Source organism: Nicotiana sylvestris, chromosome 12 (genome assembly GCF_000393655.2).
Source record: "Nicotiana sylvestris chromosome 12, ASM39365v2, whole genome shotgun sequence".
Taxonomy (NCBI): Eukaryota; Viridiplantae; Streptophyta; class Magnoliopsida; order Solanales; family Solanaceae; genus Nicotiana; species Nicotiana sylvestris.
Genome location: NC_091068.1, coordinates 29,807,515 through 29,825,440, shown reverse-complemented (window position 1 = coordinate 29,825,440; position 17,926 = coordinate 29,807,515). Strand labels below are relative to the sequence as shown.

Sequence of the window (17,926 nt, the reverse complement as noted above, 5' to 3'; positions counted from 1 at the left end):
CAAGACCAACAATTGGACGGTTACTCCTCTTCCTGTCCGAGGGGAGTCTTGGTAGTAGGCTTTGATTAATGTTTTGTTTGTTTGTTTGTTTGATCGGATTATTCAAGGGTGTAATCCCAATTTTACTTTCGTTTTGTAAAAGTGTGAACCCTTTTTATCCTGCAAATTTAATAAAGTTCTTTTCTTTTGTCCCATTTTAATTTCTTGTTTTGTTCTTTTTCTTTCTGAACAGTTCTCTTTTTACTGGTCCTAATGACATGGCATGCACAGCGGATCTTCGACCTAGTCTAATAAATCAATCTGAATCTGACTCAATGATGCAAGAGGTCGTTTGTGATAATGAATCCGAATGTGACGAAGGGGAAGCCTTCGAAGAAATAAACCGAGAACTGTGCCAATTTGAAGAGAAACCCAAGCCTAACCTAAATGACACTGAGGCTGTAAACCTAGGAGACGCTGATAACATCCAAGAGACCAAAATTAGCATCCACATTGAGCCGAATGTCAAAGCAGAATTGATCGAAACTCTCAGGGAATTCAAAGATGTTTTTGCATGGTCATATGATGATATGCCTGGATTGAGCACCAATTTAGTGGTTCACAAACTACCCACTGACCCGGCATACCCTCCGGTCAAGCAAAAACTAAGGAAATTTAAAACAGAAATGAGTGTGAAAATCAAAGAAGAAGTGATCAAGCAGTTGCAATCGAAGGTCATTCGGGTCACTCGATATCCCGAGTGGCTGGCCAATGTGGTACCAGTCCCAAAGAAGGATGGAAAAATCAGGGTGTGCGTCGACTACCGCAACCTCAACAAAGCAAGTCCCAAGGACAATTTCCCGTTACCCAACATTCATATCCTGATCGATAATTGCGCTGGGCGCGAGATCGGATCCTTTGTGGATTGCTATGCGGGTTATCATCAGATCCTAATGGATGAGGAGGATGCTGAGAAGACAGCATTTATTACGCCATGGGGAACCTACTGCTATCGGGTAATGCCGTTCGGGTTAAAGAACGCCGGGGCAACATACATGCGAGCAATGACTGCTGTGTTTCATGACATGATACACAAAGAAATAGAGGTGTACGTCGATGATGTGATCATCAAATCTTGGCGTCAGGAGGACCATGTAGCAGACCTAAGGAGATTTTTCCAAAGACTCCGGAGGTATGATATCAAGCTTAACCCGGCCAAATGCGCATTCGGGGTTCCATCAGGAAAGTTGCTAGGATTCATCGTCAGTCGATGGGGGATTGAGTTAGACCCATCCAAAATTGAATCCATCCGAGATTTGCCACCGCCAAGGAACAAAACAGAGGTAATGAGTTTGCTGGGTAGACTCAATTACATCAGCAGGTTCATCGCTCAACTCACAGCAACTTGTGAGCCCATATTTCGGCTGCTGAGAAAGGACGCTGCAGTAGGTTGGACAGCAGAGTGTCAGGAGGCCTTCGACCAAATCAAAGGGTATCTGTCTAATCCACCCGTATTGGTCCCGCCTAAGCCCGGGAAACCCCTAATCCTTTACCTGACGGTCTTGGAAAATTCATTTGGTTGTGTACTGGGGCAACATGATGACACAGGGAGGAAGGAGCAGGCCATCTACTATCTTAGCAAGAAATTCACAGTGCATGAGGTCAAGTACACTCAACTCGAGAAAACGTGCTGCGCCCTAACTTGGGTAGCTCAGAAGTTGAAGCACTACCTGTCTTCGTATACTACTTATCTCATATCCCGCTTGGACCCATTGAAGTATATCTTTCAGAAACCTATGCCCACGGGAAGGTTGGCAAAATGGCAAATTCTGCTCACAGAGTTTGATATCATCTACGTAACAAGGACGGCCATGAAAGCCCAGGCACTGGCAGACCATTTGGCAGAGAATCCCGTTGATGAAAAATACGAGCCCTTAAGAACGTATTTTCCTGACGAAGAGGTGATGCATACGAATGAGTTGGAATTACCTGAGGAACCGGGTTGGAAGCTTTTCTTCGATGGAGCTGCAAACGCAAAAGGGGTTGGAATAGGAGCAGTACTCATTTCTGAAACAGGACGGCATTATCCTGTTACGGCTCAACTGCGCTTCTATTGCACCAACAATATGGCCGAATATGAGGCTTGCATTCTGGGTCTGCGCTTGGCTGCTGACATGGATGTCCAAGACGTCTTGGTCTTGGGAGACTCGGACCTCTTGGTACATCAAATTCAGGGTGAATGGGAAACACGAGATCTAAAGCTCATACCATACCGACAATGCTTGCATGATCTGAGCAAGCAATTTCGATCGGTAAAGTTCAAACACATCCCGAGAGTTCACAATGAGGTTGCGGATGCCTTAGCCACCTTAGCATCAATGCTGCACCACCCTGACAAAATGTATGTTGATCCTCTGCACATCCAAGTCCGTGATCAGCACGCCTACTGCAATGCCATAGAAGAAGAAGCGGATGGCGAACCCTGGTTTCATGATATCAAGGAATACCTCAGGATGGGGATATATCCAGAACATGCCTCTGGAGACCAAAAAAGAGCCCTTCGGCGTTTGTCGAATGGTTTCTTCCTCAGTGGAGGAGTATTGTACAAAAGAACCCCGGATTTGGGATTGTTGAGATGCATAGATGCCGGGCAGGCAACGACGGTTATGGCGGAAGTACATGCCGGAGTTTGTGGGCCACACATGAGCGGATATATATTGGCAAGAAAGATCCTTCGAACAGGGTGTTATTGGCTCACCATGGAACGCGACTGTATCACTTTTGTGAGGAAATGCCATCAGTGCCAGATACATGGAGATTTGATTCATTCTCCGCCAACAGAGTTACATACGATGTCAGCACCTTGGCCGTTTGTGGCCTGGGGCATGGATGTCATTGGGCCCATCGAGCCAGCAGCGTCCAACGGTCACAGGTTCATTCTAGTGACCATTGATTACTTCACCAAATGGGTTGAGGCTAAAACCTTCAAGTCGGTAACCAAGAAGGCAGTGGTGGACTTTGTTCACTCCCATATCATCTGCAGATTTGGGATCCCAAAAGTGATCATCACGGATAACGGTGCGAATCTTAATAGCAGCCTGATGAAAGAGGTATGCCAACAATTCAAGATTACACACCGCAATTCCACCCCATATCGTCCCAAGGCGAATGGAGCAGTCGAAGCAGCCAATAAGAATATCAAGAAGATACTGCGAAAAATGGTGGAAGGGTCCAGACAATGGCACGAGAAATTACCCTTTGCTTTATTGGGGTACCGCACTACCGTCCGGACCTCCATAGGCACAACTCCTTATTTGTTGGTATACGGAACTGAGGCCGTGATACCAGCGGAGGTCGAAATTCCGTCCCTCCGAATTGTCGCTGAAGCCGGGATTGATGATGATGAATGGGTAAAAGCTCGATTGGAACAGTTGAGCCTGATAGATGAGAAAAGATTGGCAGCGGTGTGCCATGGTCAACTGTATCAGAAGAGAATGGCAAGAGCATATAACAAGAAGGTGCGTCCCAGGAAGTTTGAGGTAGGGCAGCAGGTGTTAAAGAAGATCCTCCCACATTAGGTCGAGGCAAAAGGCAAATTCGCCCCAAATTGGCAAGGGCCTTATATAGTGACCAGAGTATTGTCCAACGGTGCTTTGTGTTTGACAAATGTCGAAGGTAGATGTGTCGACATGGCTATCAATTCAGATGCAGTCAAGAGATATTATGCGTAATTTTTTTTTTTAATTATGGCAATTTTTGGTTTATTTGTTTGTATTTGGCATTTGTTGAATAATGAGATGACGGAGGCAATTCTTTCTTCTACCCAAACACTTTTAACCTTTGCTTCCCCCTTCGAGCCTAAGTAATTCTTTCATGTCCCTCTTTTGGAATCACTAATGGGAAAGATATGAAAAAAAAGAGAAAGAAAATGAAAAAAAAAAGAAGAAGAAAAAAGAAAAAAAGAAAAAAAGAAGAAGATGAAATCATAAAGAAATACAAAACCGTGGGAACTACGTTTGACCTGATTCCTCAAAGAGGATACGTAGGCGCCTCACGGCTCGGTCATAGTGTGCATCATAGCGAATATAGGATGCATAGTGTACATAGTGTGCATAATAGGCACAGGCTGCGTAACACACATAGCGCAACATAAGTGTAAAAAATAAATTCCCCAAGCAAGAAAACTGGGGCAGAGGTTATGTTTTAAGTTCCAACAAAGGTTCGATTCCAAAAGTTGTAGCACATCACCCATCAAATTGTTTTCAGTTTTATAGCCTTTCTTTAACCCCACACCAAAACCAACATCAACATCCAAAAGACCTCCCGATCAATGTTCAAGAGATGTCGAGTCAGGCGAATAAGACTGAGAATAATACACCAATCCCCAGCAAAGAAGAGGATCGTAAGACTGGGAACGAATTGATAGTCAAAGGAATCTCCAGAAGAGAGGGTCGTATCTACAACGCCCCGATTCCTCGAAAGAAATAAAATGAGAGAGTCTCATCGGTGAAAACCTTCGCAGGCACCGAGAGGCGATGTAAGATGAGGGATATGAAATGAGAGAGTCTTATTGGTGAAAACCTTCACAGGCACCATAAGGCGCCGGGAGATGAGAGAAAAGAGAGAGTCTCATTAGTGAAAACCCCTCGAAGGGCACTATGAGGCGACGAGACAGATCAGCAAAGCTACCACATTCGAAACGAAATGAACACTCTTTTATCATCCCCAGCAAGTCAAACCATCGGGCAAATCAATTGATACAAATAGACTGGGTCGGAATCTATGGTGCACGCCATGATCACGGGGACCAGTTGTGTCCTCCAGATAAGTTCTTTTGATTGTCTCCTCCCACAAAATATTGGTTCAGAAAGATTTTCTCCTTTCCATATCTTTATTTCTTTTCCTAAAATGTGTCTTTAAAGGATTTTTCAAAGCTTACTACCAGAAACCGAAGGGGAATTCATCCAATGCAGGATAATACAAACAGTCTTAAAGGCCGGCCCCAGGCAATGCAGGGATTGTGCTCGGAAATGTTGGAAGAAGTATGCTCCAAAAGGGAGTGGTTTCGGGAGTTAGAAGCAGACTCCCACATCATGTGTTTAAAGAGAAAGCAGAGAAGGGGATAAACTGAAAACCAATCCCCAGCAGGCTAGAGACCCCCAACAGGCAACTTTGCCCGCCAACCAATTATGGGGACAAAGAGCAAGAAAAGGGGAAGAAAGGAAGATCATCCGCCAGAAAGGCACCCTCTACCACCACGATAAAAACTAATTAAATCCTTCTGTCTGCTACAGGAAAACAAAGGATTGATGAGGACAGCGAGATGCAACGCCAAGGAAGTCACCAAAACCGGGGCAGAAAATTTTCTGCCGATTGTCGAAAATTTTCTCGGAAGAACGGGGAAGCAATTGGAATACTTTTAAATTCTAGGTCGCCCACCAGTATAATGCGGGAATACTTTTAAGTTTTAGGTCGCCCACCAGTATAATGCGGGAATACTTTTAAGTTCTAGGTCACCCACCAGTATAATGCGGGAATACATTTAAGTTCTAGGTCGCCCACCAGTATAATGCGGGAATACTTTTAAGTTCTAGGTCGCCCACCAGTATAATGCGGGAATACTTTTAAGTTCTAGGTCGCCCACCAGTATAATGCGGGAATACATTTAAGTTCTAGGTCGCCCACCAGTATAATGCGGGAATACTTTTAAGTTCTAGGTCGCCCACCAGTATAATGCGGGAATACTTTTAAGTTCTAGGTCGCCCACCAGTATAATGCGGGAATACTTTTAAGTTCTAGGTCGCCCACCAGTATAATGCGGGAATACTTTTAAGTTCTAGGTCGCCCACCAGTATAATGCGGGAATACTTTTAAGTTCTAGGTCGCCCACCAGTATAATGCGGGAATACTTTTAAGTTCTAGGTCGCCCACCAGTATAATGCGGGAATACATTTAAGTTCTAGGTCGCCCACCAGTATAATGCGGGAATACTTTTAAGTTCTAGGTCGCCCACCAGTATAATGCGGGAATACTTTTAAGTTCTAGGTCGCCCACCAGTATAATGCGGGAATACATTTAAGTTCTAGGTCGCCCACCAGTATAATGCGGGAATACTTTTAAGTTCTAGGTCGCCCACCAGTATAATGCGGGAATGCATTTAAGTTCTAGGTCGCCCACCAGTATAATGCGGGAATACTTTTAAGTTCTAGGTCGCCCACCAGTATAATGCGGGAATAATTTTAAGTTCTAGGTCGCCCACCAGTATAATGCGGGAATACTTTTAAGTTCTAGGTCGCCCACCAGTATAATGCGGGAATACTTTTAAGTTCTAGGTCGCCCACCAGTATAATGCGGGAATACTTTTAAGTTCTAGGTCGCCCACCAGTATAATGCGGGAATACTTTTAAGTTCTAGGTCGCCCACCAGTATAATGCGGGAATACTTTAAGTTCTAGGTCGCCCACCAGTATAATGCGGGAATACTTTTAAGTTCTAGGTCGCCCACCAGGTATAATGCGGGAATACTTTTAAGTTCTAGGTCGCCCACCAGTATAATGCGGGAATACTTTTAAGTTCTAGGTCGCCCACCAGTATAATGCGGGAATACTTTTAAGTTCTAGGTCGCCCACCAGTATAATGCGGGAATACTTTTAAGTTCTAGGTCGCCCACCAGTATAATGCGGGAATACTTTTAAGTTCTAGGTCGTCCACCAGTATAATGCGGGAATACTTTTAAGTTCTAGGTCGCCCACCAGTATAATGCGGGAATACATTCAGCTCTAGATTGTGGAATCAGTCACCCCACCTGAAGACGGAAGGGTACAACAGAGATCCCCAAACGGGAAACAATGAAATCCCAGCACCAAGAAGCAGACAACTGCAGAAGCAAGCGCACATTCAAAGGGAAGAAGGAACGCGTCTCAAAAGAAGTAGTTTGGGAACGTTGTAGCATGCCCAGTATAACAATTCTGATGAAAAGCCATACCACTGAAGAAACCATTGGAAGATCTAAAGAAGAAAGCCGTGTCCCCAGCAAATCAAGCAAAGTGATGAGAACTGACATTCAGAAAAGGTGAAGGACCAGCATCATCTCCAAGTTCACAAAATAAAGGCGTCGGAGGAAAGCATTAGCCGACAAGAAAGCAAGGCAACAAGAACAAGTTGAAGATGGATGAAATTTCAGGATCCTCAGTTTAACTTAGCTTCTTGTTTTCCTTTTAGAGCAATGTAATAGGGAGATCGGTTGAGCAGTAGCATCCTACAGCAGCATACAACAGCGCACAACAACAGCAAACACTACAGTCACACGGTAGTCCCAGCTACCAAAATTTCCCGAACTACATTGACCTGATTCCTGTTTCAGCCCAGGATATGTAGGAAACCTCTGAAGCAAAGGTTCGGTCAAATCTTTTTCAAAAAAATGCTTCACACGGAGTATTCGGACGGGCAAAAATCGCTCGCTTATCTTTGCGCGAAAACCCTTCGTGTCTTCGTGCAAAGAGGGGCAGCTGTAAGCACGTGATTTTTTGCTTTACGAGCAATCGCTCCAAAAGAAAATAAAAATAGTGACAAATGATTTCGCTGTACAATTTTTCGATCTTTCCGTGACATGTGTTGTTAGTCGTTTGTGAGTCTGTCCATTTTGCATCTAGTCCTTATCAAACAAAAATACAAAAAATATATGTGGCGTTAAGAGAAAATTCAAAAAATAATATAAATATACGTGCATCGTCCGTTTTAGGTTGTGATTTAACTTACTTGGTATGATAATTATGTTGAAATGCCATATTGTTATTTGTTTTAATTTCATTTGTTTTATTAATTATTTTTATTTTTATTTTTATTTTTTAAATTGGAAAACAAAAGAAGTTGAAATCAGTTGGGCCCAAAAAATAAGACAAAAACAGGCCCAAACCAACGATCTGACCCGGTCCAAACCCAGCCTGCCCAGGCACGGACTCAAACGACGTCGTATCGGCGTCCCCATTTGAAGCCGTTGATCTGATTCAAAGGAACGGTCCAGATCAGGTTGTCCAACTCACCTCAACGACGCCGTTTCAGGCAAGTTGAATCTGAGCCGTCCAACCTCATTGATCCAACGGTCCCTGGTTCCCTCATGACCCGACCTATTTAGCCGGTTTAACCCAACCCCTCACCTAAACCAAAACGACCCCGTTCCCATACCAAACGACCCCGTCCTGTTACCCACCAATAGATCTAAGCCGTTCAGATCACTTGATCTAACGGCTCCAATCTCTCTTCCCCTTCCATATATAAACTTGACCCTTTACCCCGCACCCCCTATCCGAACCCCCCCTTTCAGTCATCTCCTTCCCCGAACCCTGAAACCCCCAAACCCTAACGCCGCCCTGGTTTCCTTTCCACCAAAACCCGGCGGCACGAACGCCGGTGACCACCCCCTTCACACCCCTAAAGCATCCAACCACCCTGAACACGAATCCACTAACCACGAACCTCGAATCACTTTCGTTCGTCTCGAATCTTCATTTGAAGATTTGAGTCGAACCCGGATCTATGCCAAATCATCCCATCTTCATACCAGACACTCCCCTGACCTTCCTCGTGACCAAACCAAACTTGGTTTGGTCCGAATCTACCCACAACTCCCAAAAATCCAGATCTGGAAATCCAGACTTTAGAACACATGCACTTGGGGAATCCGGCCGGTTTGGACATAGGTTTGAGGTCTAATAGACCTTAATCAAGGTGTTCTCATGTGAGAACACCCTGATTAAAGTTTGTTCGGCCTCAAAAGTTCGAAGTCGAGTTTGATTTGGGTCCGTTTGATTTCAAACTTTTTCAGTAAGTTTCCTTTTCTCTTTGTTTGGTTCTAATTAAGTTGTCATCATATTTCTTTGTGTTTGTTTGTTATTTTGTTATTTTTCAGTCGGATTTCTTCCATCTCTGTAAAGACCTTTTATTTGGTCAATTGTTTTCTGTGTATGATTTGAATGTATTCTGTGATGTACATGTTCGATTAGATTAGTCGTCAAACGAATTAATTCATATAGCCCCAGTAATTGAACAAAAATTGTCTGATGCCCTTTAGGTCCCTGTATGTGTTGTTTATTTGAACGACTGATTATTACCCGTTATAATTAGTGTAGTCGACTTGATAAATGTCGTCGATTAGTCTCCTACGACTGAATGTTCAAATATTCTGAATGGGCCTGTATTGTGATTTGAATTGGGCATTGCCTGAATATTAGCTTGTAACTACCTTGTAAACAATTAAAAAGCCAGGCTGGGGCAGTTCTGAAATCGAATGGTCAAAACCCAAAATGCCCTGATACTGCAATGGGCAGGGCAGTGATAATCAAGGGCTAGCAAGGGTAGTCTGGGGTTTGCAAAGAACAAAAATGATTAGTTTAAATGAGCTGACAAGTAGGGTACTAATTTGGGATTAAATTAATGCCAATGGGGAACAAAACATAAGAGTATGGGACTTAAATTGAATAAAAAATGATGCCCATAACTCCTGATTAAACAAAACCAGGCGTGGGAATAAAGGGGGCTGACACCAAAAGATACTTAGGCATGGACTTTAAAGAGTATGGGCAGGCTGCAAGTTGCAGCAAAAAAGGCAGCTTAACTGCACTGGTTTTTGGCTTATAAATAAGCCATTTGAGAACTTAAACGGGGCTGGACTTTAGTCTTCAGAAAAAGGAAGAATTTTGAGTCTTAAGGCTGGAATCTTTAAGTCTTAAGAAAGTTTTACTGAGTTTAAAGAAAGCTGAATAACATAAGTTAGTTTCCAAATAGATTGTAACCAAACACTGCCTGAAAGTTGTATAAGAGTGCATATTGGTCAAGCTGTCTTGGCCAAGTTCTGTTGCTTGCATTGACTGAGTTGTTTGTGGTTGTTGAACTGGTGGTTTTACTGCATTTGAACCCTCAGTTACTGCTGCTATTTCTTTACTTTTCCTGGGATTACTGGCTTGGCACTCGACTATTTGCTAGTCCTTGTATTCTGGGAGATCACTGTTGGTTGTCTGTGGCTGTGGAAGACACTTGGTTCAGTTGGTTGTTGCTGTGTTGTTGCTGTGTATCTGTTGTTGCTGTGTTTACTGCATACTGCCTAGCTGACCATTCCTTCCTTCTTTGTCTTCCATACCAGGTACACAATTAATACCACAAATGTAACTGAAAGTTTGAGCATGAATGTAAAAGAGAGGACCTGCAGATTTCTTTCTTATATATGTACATGAACTGTTACTCTAAATGTCATGAAATAGTTACATTTTTGTTTGGACAATAGAAGCAGCCTGCATACTAAGTATATCAATGTAGGTTAACGAATGCTAGCCCTGTATGTATACTGCTAGGGGAAAATATGCCCAGTGTAATAAGTTGTATTTCAGACTCAATCTGATGGTGTAGTATATTCTCTAATGTGGGCCAAATAGGAAAGCTATCCGTTTTAGTTAAAGTTCTTTCTCCTTTTGCCATAGTGTCACATAAATTGATAAATTCATTTCACAAAACAAAGAATTCAGTTCAGGGCCTCAACCTCATGAAGGTCGAGCCCAAATCGAAGCAAACCAAGTAGGCCCGCGTAGAACAGGCAGAGGCCCAGGTCTGGCCTATCACGCATGGGCTGGATTTGGGCCTATAATTGTTTGTTCGGCTGACTGTACATACAACCTCATTTCTGAAATTTTTTTAGCTTTTCTGAATGTCATTACAAACAACTTGCAATCATGTAATTAATTAGGACTATCTATTGTTTTCAATTGATAAGGACAAACGCGATAAGAAACGTAGTTGCTATAGGATATCCTTTTAAAATAAGAACGAGATGAGCCTCGATGAAAATAAACAAAACGTGCAAATGCGGGGCCCTTGTTAAATGTATATTATTGAAGCATTTAGTTTCCAGGACGGGTTGCTTAGCAAATCTCACAACCCTCCTAAAATAACAACACGTTAGTCTCTTTAGGATACGCTTTAATAAACCTTACCTTCTTAAACTCGGGTGCACATTTATGTGACCCAAATCCAAATCTCGACGGATTCGAAATGTATTTCTAATCACGGGTACATTGATTGTGACGTGATCCGAGAGGCATATCCATGACGTCGCAAATTCCTTTTAAAAGTAGGACGAGACGAGCCTCGCCAAATAAAAATATACACAGCTGCGGGGCCCTCTAACTGTATATACATTAAAACACTTAGAATTCGGGACAGGCCATTTAGCGAATTTTTCGGCCTTACCCAAAACAACAACACGCTAGTTGCTTTAGGCACGTCTTAATAATTTATTCTCCTTAATTCGGGTGCACATTTATGTGACCCAAATCCAAATCTCAACCGAGTCGAAATATATCAACAACCATGGGTGCATTGATGTAACGTGGTTCGAGATATATTTTCACAACGTTGCAATTCTTGAAAATAACAGTGAACGATAAAAGCGGATAAAAGATAAAATTGGCACATAGGTTCATGATTGTATTAAAAATCAGATAAATAAGCCGAATATAACAGTTGAGCGACCGTGCTAGAACCACGGAACTCGGAAATGCCTAACACCTTCTCCCGGGTTAACAGAATTCCTTATCCAGATTTCCGGTACGCAGACTGTAATATAGAGTCATTCTTTTCCTCGATTCGGGATTAAAATTGGTGACTTGGGACACCCTAAATCTCTCAAGTGGCGACTCTGAAATAAACAAATAAATCCCCTTTTGATTGTCCTTTAATTGGAAAAACTCTCCTGCGCCCCCGCGGGTGCGGAAAAAGGAGGTGTGACAGGTCTCACGAGTCATGAGCGAGTTTAGTAGAGTTTTGCGGATTGGTACAGAGACGTCTGTACGTATCCTCGAGAGGCTACGGGGCTGTTAGGAGTACTTCCCTTCTTGATTCCTCATCGTGCGATTTGATTTCTTTGAGGCTTATACCCTTGTTTTCTTCCTACTCAATCTTACGCGATGCAAAACACTTATTATAAATCAAGAATTGAAGAATTCTAGTGGTACTACAAGATGTGGTGTAGAATGATACTCCCTGCATAGTGGATTGGGCTGTTGTCGTCACCTGCCAGAAGGATATTCTGTCATTTCAGATCGGTAGCTGCACTTTTGAGAGCTTTGAGGTTACACGCAGATTGCTATGATTGCACATGATTGGTTATCACACAGTATTGACGTGATAATATGATACTTGCCTATGTGTTCGGGCAGTGAATAACTTGGAAGGAGGTCTACTCAGTGCATGATGCAGAGATTCGGTATTATTCACACAGTGATATCCGGTTGGGCACAGACTTTACGACCCTTTATTAGTCATGTGCGGTTGTTTGCTGGCGGAGGAAAAGCAGTTGGCCTATGAATGTCCAGATTTGGATTGATGGAGTAACGAGACTGGTGTTTTCAAGTGTCGTGGAATTTTCATCTGCGACGTGGTATCGTCGTCCTCGATTGGATGTGTTAGGTTTGCTAGTGTTATGATCTTCTACGATTCGCCTTTGGGCATGTTATTGTGCAAAAGTATTGGAGAAGCGGCTGTCAGATATCGCAGGGTGCGGTGGTTCAGGATTGAATCGGTATTTCTAATGTTGACGGCTCGAGAAAAGATAATCTTTGAAAAAAGTTTAAAGATAGTGACGATCTGCTATCTCGAATGTTACAGAGATAGAGATGGAATTAGAGCAACAACTGAGCAGCAAAGGATGAGGAAGGACATGTGGGAAGTGTCAGGCTGTGGTTAAATTTTCTAGAAGGCCAGGCAAAAGAAGCGAAGGTCGAGTAGCTGATCAAAGGAGTGAGTTTCTCCAAAGTGGGAGAGTGGCAGAGTTTCATATGGGTTTTGTGGTAGGATGACTACGCACTCTGGAGGAAAGTTTGGAATGATTCGGGAATGTTAGTGGACAATGGTTGAGTCTACGGATTTAATTTGAAGAACTGGCTATTATGCAGTGGGAGGTTGGATATGATAGAAGGGAGTTTCTTGATATGAAGATGGATGCAACATGACTTAGGATAGAAGGATATTATCGCACATTTAATTGAGGTCCACGAGGAGTGAATGGACTTGTGCAACAAGAGAGTGAGCTCGGACTCAGGATGAGTTATTGATGTCGTAGTGATTGTACCCCGTGCTACGACGTTGGAAGATGTCGGTAGGTAATTTCCACATGTGGGTTATCCCCTGTGAGCAGGTTAATGGTCGAGTGGTTGGCGGAGTTTCCACGAAGGATTTTACTGTCCATCTGGTAAGAGGTCGAATGTGTGAATATTGATGGAGATCCAGAGTATTCATGAAGTTCTAACTGAAGGATTTCAAGGAATCTGGCGGTTTGATTGCGCAAAGTCATGTCAATAAGAAATAAAGAATATCTGTGGGTTCCGGAGTTGTGTAATAGTGGCTTCAAGCTAAGTGGGAGATTCCCACCGCCTACGATTGATTGCATGGTCATCTAATTGTGAGATTTCAGGTTATTAGCATATGTATGGTCCATTTCAGCTAAGGGAGAGGAACATAAGAGGTGATTTGAGCAAAGGAATTGTTAAAGGTGTGCTATGGTTGGCCTTATTGGCTCATTTTCAGACTTGGGGAAGGATTTATGATTTATGCCTTGTATAGATGTGGGTTTCAAGGGAAGTGATTCGTCCGAGTACTTCGTCGAGAGGGTATTCATGTGCTAGATAATTCATGGAGTTTATTATATTCGGGATCAAGTCAGAGCGGGGGCTCTCAACAGCGGTCTTAATGGATTCAAATGTTAAAGTGTGGTGCCTAATAGTTTCGAGCCTATAAGTATGGTTCAGAATCAAGCTTTTGAAGCAACTTATGATAGGAGGCCCAAAATGTTCTTTGATGTCTTGACTTGCAGTGTAGCATTGGGAGGACAAATAGAAAATGACTTTGGATTTGTAAAGAAGTTATCCAAACGGGTGTATCAGTTGAAGATGTGAATGCGCGTGCAAGGGGTGTATGGAACGATTCATAGGTTTGGAGACAAGGTGGTCTCATGGAATGGGGTCACTCAAGATGAGTGTGGATTTAGGTTGATGATGTAAGGAATGGAGCTAATATTATCGCTAAGCCAAGGTAATGATGAATTAGAAGAGGTTAGATTGATTAGCCATGGTTGAATTAGTATAATAGTGTCGGTGATCAGTTCCTTCAGCATGATTAAGTTATGCTTGGGACTTGTGGCGGTACGTGTGAGACTTGATGGCCGCCGCAATTTATTTCATTCAGAAGTATTCTAGTGCTATGGCCTGTTATGTGTAGGCGGATCCCGGAAGGGCTATGGTGACTTAGACCACTACTTGAAGATTTGCATATTCTACTATTATGAGAATTCACTTGTGTGTTGCTATGGTTCTCCTGAAAGGAGTTAAGTGAAAAGTTTCTATATGATGAAGTATTAATCTATTAGTGGTTCCATAGTTATGATGGAAATCTTGTTCTATCGTATATTGGTATGTTGGGTGCAGTGAGTGGTATGGAATTTGAAAGTGAGGATCAAGGTTGTGGTTCGGTGTTGACAAGGACGTCACGAGCTCGGTGATCAGGAAAGGGGTTTTGAATGCTTAAGAGTAAGATGGCATTGTCTTCAAACGTCGCCTGAGACCGGTTTTTTGTTAAAAAAGCATCACATCCTGGTTAAGGATTCTTGATCGCTTTTCAGCGTTATTGTGGCCAGTGGTATGGATGTATAGACCTATTATCTATTACGGAGGTCCATTGGAGCGTGCCCCACAGGGAGGTTGTATAAGTGTGGCATGTAGTCACTTGATTGATTGAAGAATTAAACCAAGTATGGAGATTGTAGTGATATCGTTAATTTGAGAATTGATGCCTGAAAGGCACTTGATTTATTGGGTTATGGACTGTGGAGGATTACTCTAGTTATGATGGTTGTTCCTGCGTGTATGGGAAAAGAGGGTTATTAGGGACCCAAGAAAGATTATGGACTTAGTTCGGTACAATCAGAATCGGCTTGATGTCTGTGAATGGATTTAAATACGAATATGGGCTTTATATCAGGCCGGATGTGTTAATTTCGGCATAACGCTCCTTATGGAGGAGTATTTAGACATTGGAGGTTATTTCATTGTCGGCTATTTCATTTAATGCTATATTGTGCCGTGTGAGTGGTGAACGACTCGATAATTTTCTTATGTGTTGAGATTCCGCGTAGCGATGGTGTTATGCAAGCAGGATGGATCTTTAGTTTCAGAACATATATCGCACCTCAGTTGTGCTTAAGTTTGTTAGCTTATAACGCTATATGTCTCCCCAGGGATGGTATTATGCACTTAGCGTGCTTGTGAGCGATATTCGGTATTTTGTTATAATGAGCAATTTAGCTCTGTGTGTATCTCCTTATGTGTATTTTATGTATGGATCGGGTGGCACACCACCATGGACATGTTGTTTGGATTGGGTTGCACGAGGTAACAGTGTGATGTTGAATACAGTTTTCATATTTTATCTTATATGTGTTTTGTTTCCCATTTCCCGAGGAAAGCTCATATTAGCTACGTGAGTTGAGTAGTCCCTTCCAAATTTTGTTTCCTTATGTAGCACATTCGAGTTTGTAGCTGATATTAGGATAGATATATGTCATTTGACAATGGTTTTTGCCCCAACTTGATTATGTTTCAATGCTCTAATATAATTAAATGATGAAAAATGAGCTCTAAATTGTGTTGCAGGAATGAAGAGCTTGTATAAGGCCTTAAAGCTGTGATTGGAGCTACATTGAAGCAAGAAAGACCCCTAGGAGCTGAATGAGCGAGAAGACGAGAATAAAAAACCAAACAAATGAGACCTGGACAAGCGAGCCCTGTAGCGCGCCCACATGCGCGATCGCGCTAGTCCAGATTCCGAAATAGAATCGTCAGGGGTAATTTTGGAAGTCTGGGGGGAAAATTCACTTAACCTATAGAAGGTCAAGCTTGCCCAAAAACAGAGGTGTGCAGCTTTTATTAGCTAAGAACAAGAATAGGAAAGGCAAGGAGCTAAGAGGAGTTTTCTACATCAAGTTCTTCTCCTCTTCCTTTTGTTTTTATGATTTGTAATGAAGTTATTTATTATGATGTTTATCATTGTTATGAGTAGCTAACGATTTTAATCTAAGGTTTTGGTTGAACCCGTTGTGGATGAACTTATTATGATATTAATATTGTTTTGAGTTAGTTGTTAATCTCTATTTGTTCAACTATGTTTTGATATTTGGTTAGTTGAAAGGATCCTCAATTAGCCATGCCTATTTATTATGTAGCTACTTGAGAAAGAATGCATATTTAGGTAATTGTTTGAACAACATCACTCCCGGAGTATAGGCAAAGTCATAACCGAGGGTTTAGAGGTTGGAGTAGAGATAACGATACCTCGGGTGCAATCTAAGTGAATTGTAATGTGAATCTGGCTAGCGTAGGTTGAGAGAGTGCGTCTAGTAAATTATCATAATTACTTGAGAGAGAGTTATGATAGTTGGAGAGTTCATGATTGATAGAGATAACTAATTCATAGTTATAAGAAATATACGACTAAGGAAATCTACAACGGGGGAAGCCATTACCTTAGGCCTTTATTCCAATTTTCTACATTTGCATATTAATTAACCTTTGTTTTATTGATTCGAATAGCTGTCGTAGTAATTAAAACACCACTTGTATTCACAAAGTTTGAGGAGGTTGACTAATAAGAATTTAGTACTTCAAAGACTTCTCTTGATACGTTAATTCCCTGTGGGATTTGACTCGGGGCATAATACCCCGGATTATATTTGCAACGCCCGCATAGTCTTTTAATAGGCTTAGTTGAGCGTGATCAAATTTTGGCTCCGTTTCCGGGGAGTTAACGGTATTATCAATTGCGATTGAAAGAAGTACAAAAAAAAATCTTAGTGTAGTTAGCTTTCTCTACACCCAATTTTTACATTGAAATTTTTAACGTTTGTTGACTTGGTTGCACAGGTGCATGCCTAGAAACTCATCGAGAACTGGTGAAGTATTTGACGCATTTTTAGATCCCGAGAAAGTTTTCAAGGCCTTGAACCGGGACAACCGGAGAAACAGACAACAACAAACAACTGATCCAATCGAAACAACAATGGGAGATCACGAAGAACACCCAGCTGTACCAATAGCACCAATGGCACCTCTTGTGCTCGAGGCGGTTCTCTATGATTGGGCGCAACCCACAGCTGAAAATTTGGCCACCTCAATTTTAGTCCCGCAGATACAAGCTGAATCATTCCAAATCACGAATAACATGCTTCATTTGTTGCAAAATAATGGGCTATTTTCGGGGTCACATGTCGAAGATCCTTAACAACACTTGAAAAATTTTCTGTCAATCTACAAGACCCAAAGACAACCCAATGTAACTCCAGAAGCAATCAAGTTGCTATCGTTCCCATTCTCAATGACCGGAGATGCCCAGACCTGGTTAAACTCACTCCCCATAAATTCCATAACAACTTGGGAGGAGTTAGTCCGGCAATTCGTGAACAAGTTCCACCCCCAACAAAACCGCGCAACAGATTGATGACATTTTGAGTTTTAAACAGAGGCCAATGGAAACATTGCATGAAACATGGGAGCGTTTTAAAGGGATGCTGGTCATATGTCCGCACCATGGCATTCCAGATTTGATGTTGGGAAAACGGTTCTGCATAGGATTGTCAGACAGCGTGAAGAACATTGTTGATGCTTCAGCGGGTGGAGTATTCTTGAGTAAAACATGGAGAGAAGGTCAATGTCTGCTTGACAAGATGGCGCAGAATTCAAGATGGATAACCAGAAATGCATCTATCACTCTAGTGGTGCACTCAGTGACTTTAGATCCATCCAATTCAACGGCTGAAAATATGGCCACTTTATTGAGAAAAATGAGCATACTCACCAAAAGGGTGGAAGAGTCAGGGCAAAAATAGCAGGTACATATTGTAGATACTACTAATG

At 42.3% G+C, this 17,926-nt stretch overlaps 1 non-coding gene across 1 annotated transcript; it reads right to left on the bottom strand.

Moving 5' to 3' along the window:
- Window positions 1-17,499: 17,499 nt before the first annotated feature.
- LOC138884416 (small nucleolar RNA R71) lies at window positions 17,500-17,606 on the bottom strand. Its single transcript, XR_011404610.1, has one exon. It is a non-coding gene; the product is annotated as a small nucleolar RNA R71 (small nucleolar RNA).
- Window positions 17,607-17,926: the final 320 nt, after the last annotated feature.